Source organism: Antechinus flavipes, chromosome 2, assembly GCF_016432865.1.
Source record: "Antechinus flavipes isolate AdamAnt ecotype Samford, QLD, Australia chromosome 2, AdamAnt_v2, whole genome shotgun sequence".
Taxonomy (NCBI): Eukaryota; Metazoa; Chordata; class Mammalia; order Dasyuromorphia; family Dasyuridae; genus Antechinus; species Antechinus flavipes.
In genome coordinates this window covers 316,660,863-316,671,612 of record NC_067399.1, presented here as the reverse complement: position 1 = coordinate 316,671,612, position 10,750 = coordinate 316,660,863, and the positions used below count along the sequence as shown (strand labels likewise).

At 36.8% G+C, this 10,750-nt stretch overlaps 1 protein-coding gene across 13 annotated transcripts in view; it reads left to right on the top strand.

Moving 5' to 3' along the window:
- Window positions 1–7,998: 7,998 nt before the first annotated feature.
- GPATCH2L (G-patch domain containing 2 like) overlaps window positions 7,999–10,750 on the top strand; it is a 60,872-nt gene continuing 58,120 nt past the window's right edge. For 12 of the 13 annotated variants that reach the window (XR_007950625.1, XR_007950627.1, XR_007950626.1 and 9 more), the window contains exon 1: window positions 8,172–8,279. The gene's annotated coding sequence lies outside the window, so the exon portion shown is untranslated. The other variant, XM_051977544.1, reaches the window with a different exon arrangement.

Sequence of the window (10,750 nt, the reverse complement as noted above, 5' to 3'; positions counted from 1 at the left end):
ATATATATATATATATATATATATATGTATATATATATATATATATATATATATATATATATATATAAATAAAAGAAATTGCACATGTTTAACATATATTGTATTACTTGCCATCTAGGGAAGAGGATGGGAGTGTAATGCCGGAAAAACCAAGGCAGGATAGAGATTAGAGAGTTTTTAATATTTTATTTGAAAGGGAGAGATTGTGCTGGGGGCATATTGCCCCCAGGGCTGATGTCCAAAGCATCCAGCAGCTAATGTGTGCTTCCCATGAAGTATATATACACCTGTGGCTCAGCTATAGGGGTAGACTGAGGCAGGGGCGGAGTCAGAGCTCTGAGAGCAGGAACAGACTGTCAATCTGGTTCTGACAGGGTAGGGGAGGAACCAGACATTATGATAAGATGGGATCAAGGAGAACAATGACAGAACAGGGAATAGGACCATAAATTCTAACAAATTGGGAGTTAAGGAGGTTTAGAGCCAGGAAGTCTGGACTCCCCTTTATCTTGAGTTTACACATTGATAAATTGTAACCTTAGAGTAAGTAGCCCTGAGTTATATCAGTCTTAATGAACGGAAAAGGGGATTTGTAACTAAGGGGATTGAGGCAGAACAATTAAGAAAACTGAGGCAGGACCAATTAGGGAAACTGAGGCAGAACAATTTAGGGAAACTGAATCAGGACAATAAAAAGGAACTGTGGCATAACAGGAGGAAGAGAGAGAGAAAAAAAATTGAATCACAAGGTTTTGCAAGGGTGAATGCTGAAAACTATGCATATGTTTTGAAAATAAAAAGTTTTAATGATTAAAAAAGAATTAAATTAGATATTGATTATGAACAGATTTTGGTATCTTTATATAATCTTTTGATATAAGCTAAGTGTTTTTAGAACTCTTGCAAAGGCCATGAAAAACTGTTTCCTATCTTTATGTATATAGGTCCCAAGTCAGTCAAGAGATGACTCAAATTTTCTTCACATTTCCCTTTCTTATTCCTTAATTATCTGAACACTCTGAAATCCTAAGGTACAGATATGGAAAATGAAGTAATGGATAATACCTTGTTTCCATTTAATATATCCAAAGCATGTGAAGATTTCCCCTGGCAGAATTAGTTGAAGAGAACAATTTGTTCCAATGACCAAGAAGGTGGCCAAAGTATATCCTGTGAAGAATTGAGAACTTAGTAAGACATCAAAGATACCGAGGACGGTCATTCATTGCATCCCACGCTATCATCATCTTTTACTGGACTTTCTAAAGTTCCCAAACTGGAAACTCTAGAAAAGATAGTGAGACTGATAACTTTGCACAACTTCACTCCACTTAAATCTACTTCATACACAAGTTAAGACATCTCCTGTGATGTCATTGATCTTCAAAAATGAAAGATGAACAACAGCAACAACAATAACCCTGTTTCCTGGAAAATTAAGGGAGCGTCCTAACACATATCAAAGATGGACTTTTTTCCTCAATTAAAGAAAAAAATTGGGAAGCTATCTAAGAAGCTGCTCCTAACAGTATTCCAAAAAGTTGCCATACCACCCACCCAAAGTGGATGAAGACTTAGACATCTGGAGTATTCCCATCTCTAGATGATCTTGAGGTTTCCATCAGTTGTACAGAATATAGTCTAACTTCATTTCATCACATAAGTCTTGCATGTGGGTTTTCTTCTTTTCCCATTAGTGTAGTATATAATCTTTCATTTAGAGAGTACCAACAAATACATTGTATCATGAGAGTTCATTCACTTGCATGACAGTGATACATTAATCGAGTATGAGACAAATTGATTTCTAGTAAGCTTGGCCTTTTTATGTCTTAGGCAACTGGAAAGTTGTATCAATGACGGGGTCCTAGTCACTGGACCTATTCAAATAGCTAGTAGAAACTGGTCAAGTCTCCTCATTTAAAAACTTCTGGAACCCACAGATATAGCCCCCATTCAGAATTCTGTAACAAGTGGCCCTTTGGTCCAATGTATATCATTACTAGGCATATACATTAAGAAAGTCAAAAGGTCCCATATGAACAAAAAGTAATTGCACTAGCACTTTTTGTTCTAGGAAAAAACTGGAAACAAAGTATGTAGCCATTAGTTATGGAATGGGTGAATAAATTGTAGTATGTAAAGAAATGGAACATAATGGCACCATAATAAAAGATGAATTGGAACAAGTCAGAGACTCTTGGGAAGATTTGTATAAAATAAAACCAAGGGAAATGAGTAGGACCAGGAGAACAATTAAAACTTGACCACAACAATGTAAAGGAAACCAACACTGAAAACTTTAGAACTTCGATTAATTATGACTTCAGAAAACTAATGGCAAAAAATGTTCCCAACTCTTAGTAGAATGGTGATAAAATAGAGGTATAGAATGAGACATATGTTTTCAGACATAACAAATATGTTGATTTATCTTCCTTAATTATACTTATTTGTTACAAAATAGAGATAAGAGGAATCATGAGGAGTGACAATTTTTTAATAAGTCTATATTTTTTTAAATACACAGAAAAAAATTTCAGAAAGAGGGAAATTAGCAGGTTAATTTAACTGTCTTGTTACATTTAATATACAATTTTAATCATAATCACAATAATGATATTTAGCATTAATTTTTAATTTAACAATTAATTTAATATTGCAAAATGGTTGCATGGTTTTATAGATCTTTAGGCATAGTTTCAAATTGTTCTACAGAATAGTTGAATCAGTTCACAAGTCCACCAATAGGACATTAATGCCTCATTTTCCTCATATTTCCTTCAATATTGGTCATTTTTCCTTACTGTTCTATTAGCCAATCCAATAAGTATAAGATAGTATTTCAGAATAGCTTTAATTAGCATTCCTCTAATCAGTAGTGATTTAGAGTATTTTTTTCTCTATATCTATAGATAACTTTGATTATTTGAAAACTATTCATATTTTTTGATCATTTATTACTTGAGAAATGACTTGTTTTTATACATTTGACTTGGTTCTCATTTGAGAAATGAAGTCTATCAGAAGAACTTACTTCAAAATGTTTTTTTTTAAGTCCATTATTTCATTGAATATCCAGTTTTCTTCTGAACAATTATCCTCAATTTTGCTGGTAGGTGTTTCTTGGTTGTAATTTTAGTTCATTTGTCCTCTGGAATATCATATCACAAGCTCTCTGATCCTCAAAAACTAGAATTGAGCAAATGGAATCTAATGACTTTATGAGAATTCCATAAAAATAAAACAAAAGGAATGAAAAAATAGACTACAATAAGAAATATATCATTGGAAAACAACTTATTGGGGAAAATAGATTTAGGAGAGAAAATTTAAAAATTATTGTATTACCTGAAAGACATGACCAAAAAAAGTCTAGGTATCATCTTTCAAGAAATCAAGGAAAATTGTCCTAATATTCTAGAATGAAAGAGTAAAATAGAAATTAAAATAATTCAGCAATAACCTCCTGAAAGAAAACCAAGATGATAATTCCCAGAAATATTTTGACCAAATTTTATAGTTCTCAGGTCAAGGATAAAATATTGCAAGCAGCCAAAAAGAAACAATTCACATGTCGTGGAGCCAAAGTCAGGATAACACAAGATTTGGTGGTTTCTATATTGAAGGATCAGAGAAATAATGGACTTCAAAGCATTCTTGATGAAAACATCAGAGCTGAATAGAAAATTTGACTTTCAAATACAAGACTTAAGAGAAATGACAAATGATAACAGATCTTAAATCTGTGCCATATGAGGACTTTTCAGAGGAACCAATTAAGCTTAAACTTATAGACCAGAAAACTGGGTGGTTTGGGTTGCACTTTGTTGTTGTTGTTTCAGTCATGTCTTTGTGATCCAGTTTTGGGGTTTTCTTGGCAGAGATACTGGAGTGGTTTGCCATTTCCTTCTGCAACTCAGTTTACAGATGAGGAAACTGAGGCAAACAGGATCCTACAGATAGTAAGTGTCTAAGGCTAAATTTGAACTAGGGATAGATGAATCTTCTTTGGTCCTGAACACTATACACTATACCACTATGCTGATTTGTTGGCAGACAAGTATTGCTGCTGGGGAGAGAGATTTAATTTATTTTACCTTATCCCAGAGAGAAGAACAAGAGGAAAAAAAATGATAGAAGTTGCCAAGAATCAAACTTAATCTTTGTATCAGAGAAAACTTCCTAAGAATTAGAACCATTTAAAATTGGAATTAGTCTCCTCTCACTGGAAGTCTTCAAACAGAGGCTAAATGAGTGCTTTTAGGAAGATATAGGGCAAAATTTCTTAAACTGTGTTGTGACCTCATGTAGGGTCACATAACTGAATGTGGGGGTCATGAAATTATGATTTATTATCAGTAATGTTTGTTTGTATACCTATTTTATACACCCATTTACCCAGGATCACACAAAAATTTCTTCCGTGAAAAGATGCTGCACATGTGAAAAGTTTAAGAAGCCCTGATACAGAGGATGTATAGTTGTGGTATAGGTTGCATTAGATGATTGCATTTCCAATTCTCAAATTTAGTCATAAGGAGCACTAAATAAAGTTGTTCAGTTATGTCTGATGACCCCATTTGGGGTTTTCTCAGCAAAGATGCTGATTGAGGTTGCCATTTCCTTCTCCAGCTCATTTAATAGCTAGTTTATAGCTGAGAAAAAATAACCAATTACAGATTATAGAAATGAAGAGACTGTAGTGTCTTTTGAGTATGACAAAGACAACACTATTATGATTATCTTTTTTGAAAAAAAATTTGTTAGAAAGGGTTAGGACAAAAAATATTTAAGCTCTTTTCACTAAATTAGCTCTGTGTTCTGGCAGGGATGCTAAATTACCATTTCACCTGTGGAATAGCACTGCTGCAAAATTTTTAAGATGGTGACCAGGATAGTAGCTTAATGAATGGGGGAGAAATTCAGTCTGGGGGAAAGAAAATTTAGGGCCTACAACAACATAGTTGTGTTTAAATATTTGAAGAATTGAAATGGGGAAAAAGGATTAATTTGTTTGCCTTGCCCTACGGGATAGAAGTACAATGAATCTGAACAGAAAAGAGGAATATTTTAGCTCCACATAAGGAAAATCTTAACTAATAATTAAAGATTTCTAAGGGGGGAATATTTTGTTTCTTGAAGTAATGAGTTACTATTAGAGTCTAAGAAAAAGCCGAATGACTTGTTGAAAATATCGATGAGAGAATTCCTGTTCAGGAATACCTCTGAGATGCTTTTCCAATTCTGAGTTTTTGATTCCTGAGAAGTCACATAGAATGCTAGAAATGAAACATAATTTTAGCTCTTGGAAAGACCTTAGTTCAACCTCTCAATTTATATATGAAGAAAATGAGGAACAGATGAAGTGACTTTCTTAAGTTAGTGGCAGTGCTCGAAGTCTAGAACCTGGACAGCTTAACTCCCAGTCTACTGCTGTATTACAGCATTGGAGAGAGCAGTATTTCTTCAGAAGATTTAGGTTCAAATCCCAACTCTGACACTATTGTGTAACCTTGGGCAAAACCCTTTACCTTTTGAGATCTCAGTTTTTTCACCTGTAAAATGAGGATTTCCTATTACATGGCCAGTGAGGTTGCTTCTGGATATAGATTTGTGATTTTATAAACAAAATTCATAGATGTGAGCAATGTTCTTCCATTTATGAACTTCAGAGAGTTGTTTGGGTCACTGAGAGTTTTAGTGAACTGCCCAGGGTCACATAATCAGTTTTGTGTGCTTAGAAGTCTATTATTCTTTGATCCAGCAGTGTTATTACTGGGCTTATATCCCAAAGAGATCTTAAAGAGAGGAAAGGGACCTGTATGTACAAGAATGTTTGTGGCAGCCCTCTTTGTAGTGGCCAGAAACTGGAAATTAAGTGGATGCCCATCAATTGGAGAATCGTTGGGTAAATTGTGGTATATGAATATTATGGAATATTATTGTTCGGTACGAAATGACCAACAGTATGATTTCAGAAAGGCCTGGAGAGAACTCCACGAACTGATGCTGAGTGAAATGAGCAGGACCAGATTATATACTTCAACAACAATACTATATGATGATCAATTCTTATGGACCTGGCCATCTTCAGCAATGAGATGAACCAAACCGGTTCTAAATGGAGCAGTAATGAACTGAACCAGCTACACCTAGCGAAAGAACTCTGGGAGGTGACTAAGAACCATTACATTGAATTCCCAGTTCCTATATTTTTGCCCACCTGCATTTTTTATTTCCTTCACAGGCTAATTGTACAATATTTCAGAGTCCAATTCTTTTTGTACAGCAAAATAACTGTTTGGACATGTATACTTATTTTGTATTTTATTTATACTTTAATATATTTAACATGTATTGGTCATCCTGTCATCTAGGGGAGGGAGTGGGGGGAAGGAGGGGAAAAATTAGAACAAAAGGTTGGCAATTGTCAATGCTATAAAATTACCCATGCATCTAACTTGTAAATAAAAAGCTATTTAAAAAAAAAAAAAGAAGTCTATTATAATTGTAAGCCCTGTTAGGGCTGTCTTTTGCCTCTTTTTTTGTATCTGGTGCCAACAGGCACTTCATAAATGATTATTGAACTCTCAGCTAAATTTTCCCATCTGTAAAATGGGGATAATAGCATCTATTTTCTAGGGTTATCAGGAAGATAAAATGAGATATTTGTAAGATGTTTTGCAATCTTTAGAGACAATAATCATTTCTGATATAGTGGAGATTTACTCTTAAGAGGCCTTTTCTTTGCCATAAGGACTTAACATATGTAAAATTCATTTGAGGAAATAGTTATTATTATCCTCGTTTTACAAAGACAAAAGTGAAGAAGAGAGGTGAAAGTGATTTGCTCTAGTTAGGAAGCAGGATTCTGTCCTTGTCATTTAACCATATCGGGACCTTCTGTTTTCTCTTCTATAAAATGAGGGGATTTGTATAGATCAAGGCTTCTTAAACTTTTTTCTACTCATAACCATTTTTCTACTCATAACCAAGGCCTGAGAAATTTTTATGTAACCTTAGGTGAATAGGCATATAAAATAGGTATGCAAAAATGAAAATCTTAGTTTTGTGACCCCCACACTCAATTATAAGACCCATGTGGGGTCAGGAACCATAGTTTAAAAAGTTGGAGTATAGATGGCCTCTGAGTCCTTGCATTTATATAATATTTAAGGTTTACACTGGGAAATGAGTGTAAACTGCACTTTTGTTTTTCTTCCCAGGTTATTTTTACCTTCAGAATCCAATTCTTCCTGTGCAACAAGAGAACTGTTGGGTTCTGCACACATATATTGTATCTAGGATATACTGTATTTAACATGTATAAGACTGCTTGCCATCAGGTGGAGGTAGGGAGGGGAAAAATTGGAACAGAAGTGAGTGCAAGGGATAATGTTGTAAAAAATTACCCTGACATGGGCTCTGTCAATAAAAAGTTATAATTATTTTAAAAAAATAAGGTGTACAAAGTACTTTATATATGTTAACAGATTTAAACCATTTTCACTCTAGATCCATGATTCTAGTCTTACTCAAAGGGAAAATAAAAAAGGTTATTATTATTATTATTATTTTTGGAAGAATAAGAGATCTCTAAAAGGTCCTTTAGTGGTTCTCAAAAGAAACTGAGGCAAAGAGGTTAACCTAGCTAATAAATGTCTCAGGTCATAGATATTGACTGGGAGCTCCTGGGCAAGTCACTTAAACTCTGGGCGCCACAACTATCGAGCCAGATGTGGTTTCCTTAAAACAAGGGGGAGGAAGGCTCAAACGTTTTGAGAAACTGGTAACTTCCTGGTGCCTCCCAGATTTGAGAGGGTGCGTAACAGGAGACCTATCCACGCTCTGGGAGGCCAGAAGCTTCGGGGGGAGTGCCTGGACGCTCAGCGGTCGCCCCGCCCCTGGGGCGGGGCTCACGTGGCTCCCCTTTTCCCTTCGGAGGCCCCAGCTGGTGTCCTCTTGTGCCGAGCGGTCTAGAGGTAGCGCTCGGGCGGGGCTGGAGCTTGGGGGAAGGGAGGAAGGAGGGATTTCTTGGGCCTTCCTGCTCCTCCCCACCTCTGGTCAGGACCGGAAATGAGGTCACAGAGGGAACCCCCCGCGGAGAGACGGGGCCCAAACTGCGGTGGCCGTTGACTGGGGCTGCGGCAGCTGGTGAGTGGGAGGTGGGCGGGAGCCTGGGCCCCCGGGTCCTGCCGGTCTTCGGCATCTCTTTCTCCATCTGGAACGCGGACTCTGGGGGGACCATGGCGAAAATCATGGGAGGCAGCTCCTAGGTGTGCGGTAGTAGTGGTAGTGGTGGGCGGGCCCCGGGGAGGGGGGCAGGAATCCGAGGTTGACCGCTGAGTGTTGGGCCTCGCCTGTGTGGGGTCCAAGGCCTTCTCCGGCACCCCTGGCCGCGACTAGGACCCCGGGGCCCTGTTTCCTAGGCAACGCCTTTTGCCTTCTTGCTTCTCCTTTTCCTCCTCCTCCTCCGCCTCCTCCTCTTTCTCTCTCCTCTCTACCTCCTTACTTCATTTTCCTTCCCTCCTCCTACTTCTATTCTTCCTCCTCCTGTTTTCCGCTTCCTTCTTCATCTTTCCTCTCTTCTTCCTATCATCTCCTCCTCCTCCCCGTCCCCACTTTTTACTTTTTTACTGGTCTTCCGAGGTTCTGTGGCACGGGGCCTCCCTTCCCCAAGATAAGGGGTTGAAATTTAGTCCACGCAGTCACCCACCCTTGTGCACTCTGGAGGAGGATGGGAGATGAAACTGATTCTCCATGGTCTTGTCTGACAATGCTAGCTAATAGCCTGGACTGAGAGGAGCTCTTTGACCACGAGTGAGCCCCAAACCTCTTTGGGTCTGGCTTGGGAAGATCAGGATCTTCCTTTTCACCAGCATCTCCCACCTCTCCTCTCCACTTATGTCCATTGGTTTCAATTTTTAACTTTGAACAGGGATGCTTCCTCTGTTCCATTATGTGTGCCTGCATTGATTTCAGTGCACTTGCAACTGGAGGTGTTTGAGTCTGGAAATTCTTTTGACATCACCTGTTTGAGCGATATTGTATTTGAGGGAGGAAAGACATTTCCACTAGGAATGCGTGTGTATGTGTATATTATTATTAAATACATTAAACTTTTCTATTTTGACTTAGTATATGCATTGAAGTTTGCACCATTAGTAAGTCTGAGATTTTAGAGCAATGATCACCTCCTTTATCTTTTTTTGGACTTGAGGACAGCAATGGTTTTCAGCTACTTTAATATTTTTTAGGTGAAATGTTATTCTAGCATTTTGATGATTTGAATTATATGTCAGAGAAACATCATCTTGGTAATTACTTACATCTTTGCATCTTCTACAAGTGGCTACAGTAGATGACATTCTACATAGAATTTGCTGCCTTGACTACATGGTGAAAATGGAATGATTGAAAAGCCATTGTAACCACAAACTGATAACAGAATACTTTGTTTCATGAATTGCCATTAGGAAAATGTATGATTGAAAAAGAAGGATTGAGAGTAAGGGAAAATAGCATAAGTATTTTTGTGAGGATAGGAGAAATCAAGGAAGGTCCTCTAGCATTTGAGTTGGCTTTCTTTGGGGATCTTGGGGACTATAAACAAGAGTTGCATAGGTTGGGCAGGCATGAATGCCTTGGAGGGAAATATCCAAATTAATGTGGTCACATTTGAGAACTGTGGGAAATATTGACTGGTAACCACCAAACTTTAAACGGTGGTGAACACTTTTTTTTTTTTTTTTTTTGCAAATGTGCTTAAAATGTGCTTAATAAGGAACAAGAATACATTTAAAAATACCTCTTTTTTTCTTGGTTCAAGGCCTCTCTTTTACAAGGGATAGTGGTTGAGATTTAGTCCACCCCAACTTTCTACATTTTGGAGAAGTGTTGTAGTTGTTTTGTTGAAAACTTATCAGAAGTTAGTTTTTTTGAAAACAGATTTTATCCCTTCCTCTCATCATGAAAATTTTGAAAGTGAAGTTGTTTTACAGTACAATTTCTAGTTTAAGCAAGTGTGAAATTTCAAGTTCAATCTCTTTGTTTTGAGTCAGTGTGAATAAAAAAAATAAGTCCAGAAAACCAATTAGCTAGAAATTTGAACCCCAAAATTCAATACCATCAGTTTTATGCTTAGCTTGGTTTTTGTTTGTTGGTATATAGGGTTTTTTTTTTTTTTGGTAGCAACAAGACTTGTAATTTGAAAGGATGCCAGCATCTTTAGGGAGAAAATTAAATGTTGGCAATTATTCAATTCCTTTTAAGTATTCTTAAAGGACAGGAGGTGTTAAATGGGGTTTTTTGTACTGAACTATGTTTTAGGTGCTAATATTGAGCAATTTGCTCTTTTGTGAGTTGCCAGATTATAATAATTATATATATATATATATATATACACACACACATACACATACACACACACATTATATATAGTCCTCACAAAAGATCCTATTTTATAAAAGCAATCAGCAAGTCTTCTGACTCCAAATCTACTGTATTTCCATTTCATCATGTTTTCTCTTATTTTATGTGAAACTTTGTAGTTCTTTTTTATAAAAACATGCACTCTTTTGGCATAGAGTATGTGTCAACTACGTTTTTAGAAGATTTTTTGGGGAGAGCAAAGACTTTAGAAAAGGAATTGGAGTGTATTTTAATGAAAGGTGACTTCCTTCCCTATTTCCAACTCTTAAGTAGGATATGTTTACAGTGCCAGAAGTTACTAGTGGCATATGAGTAT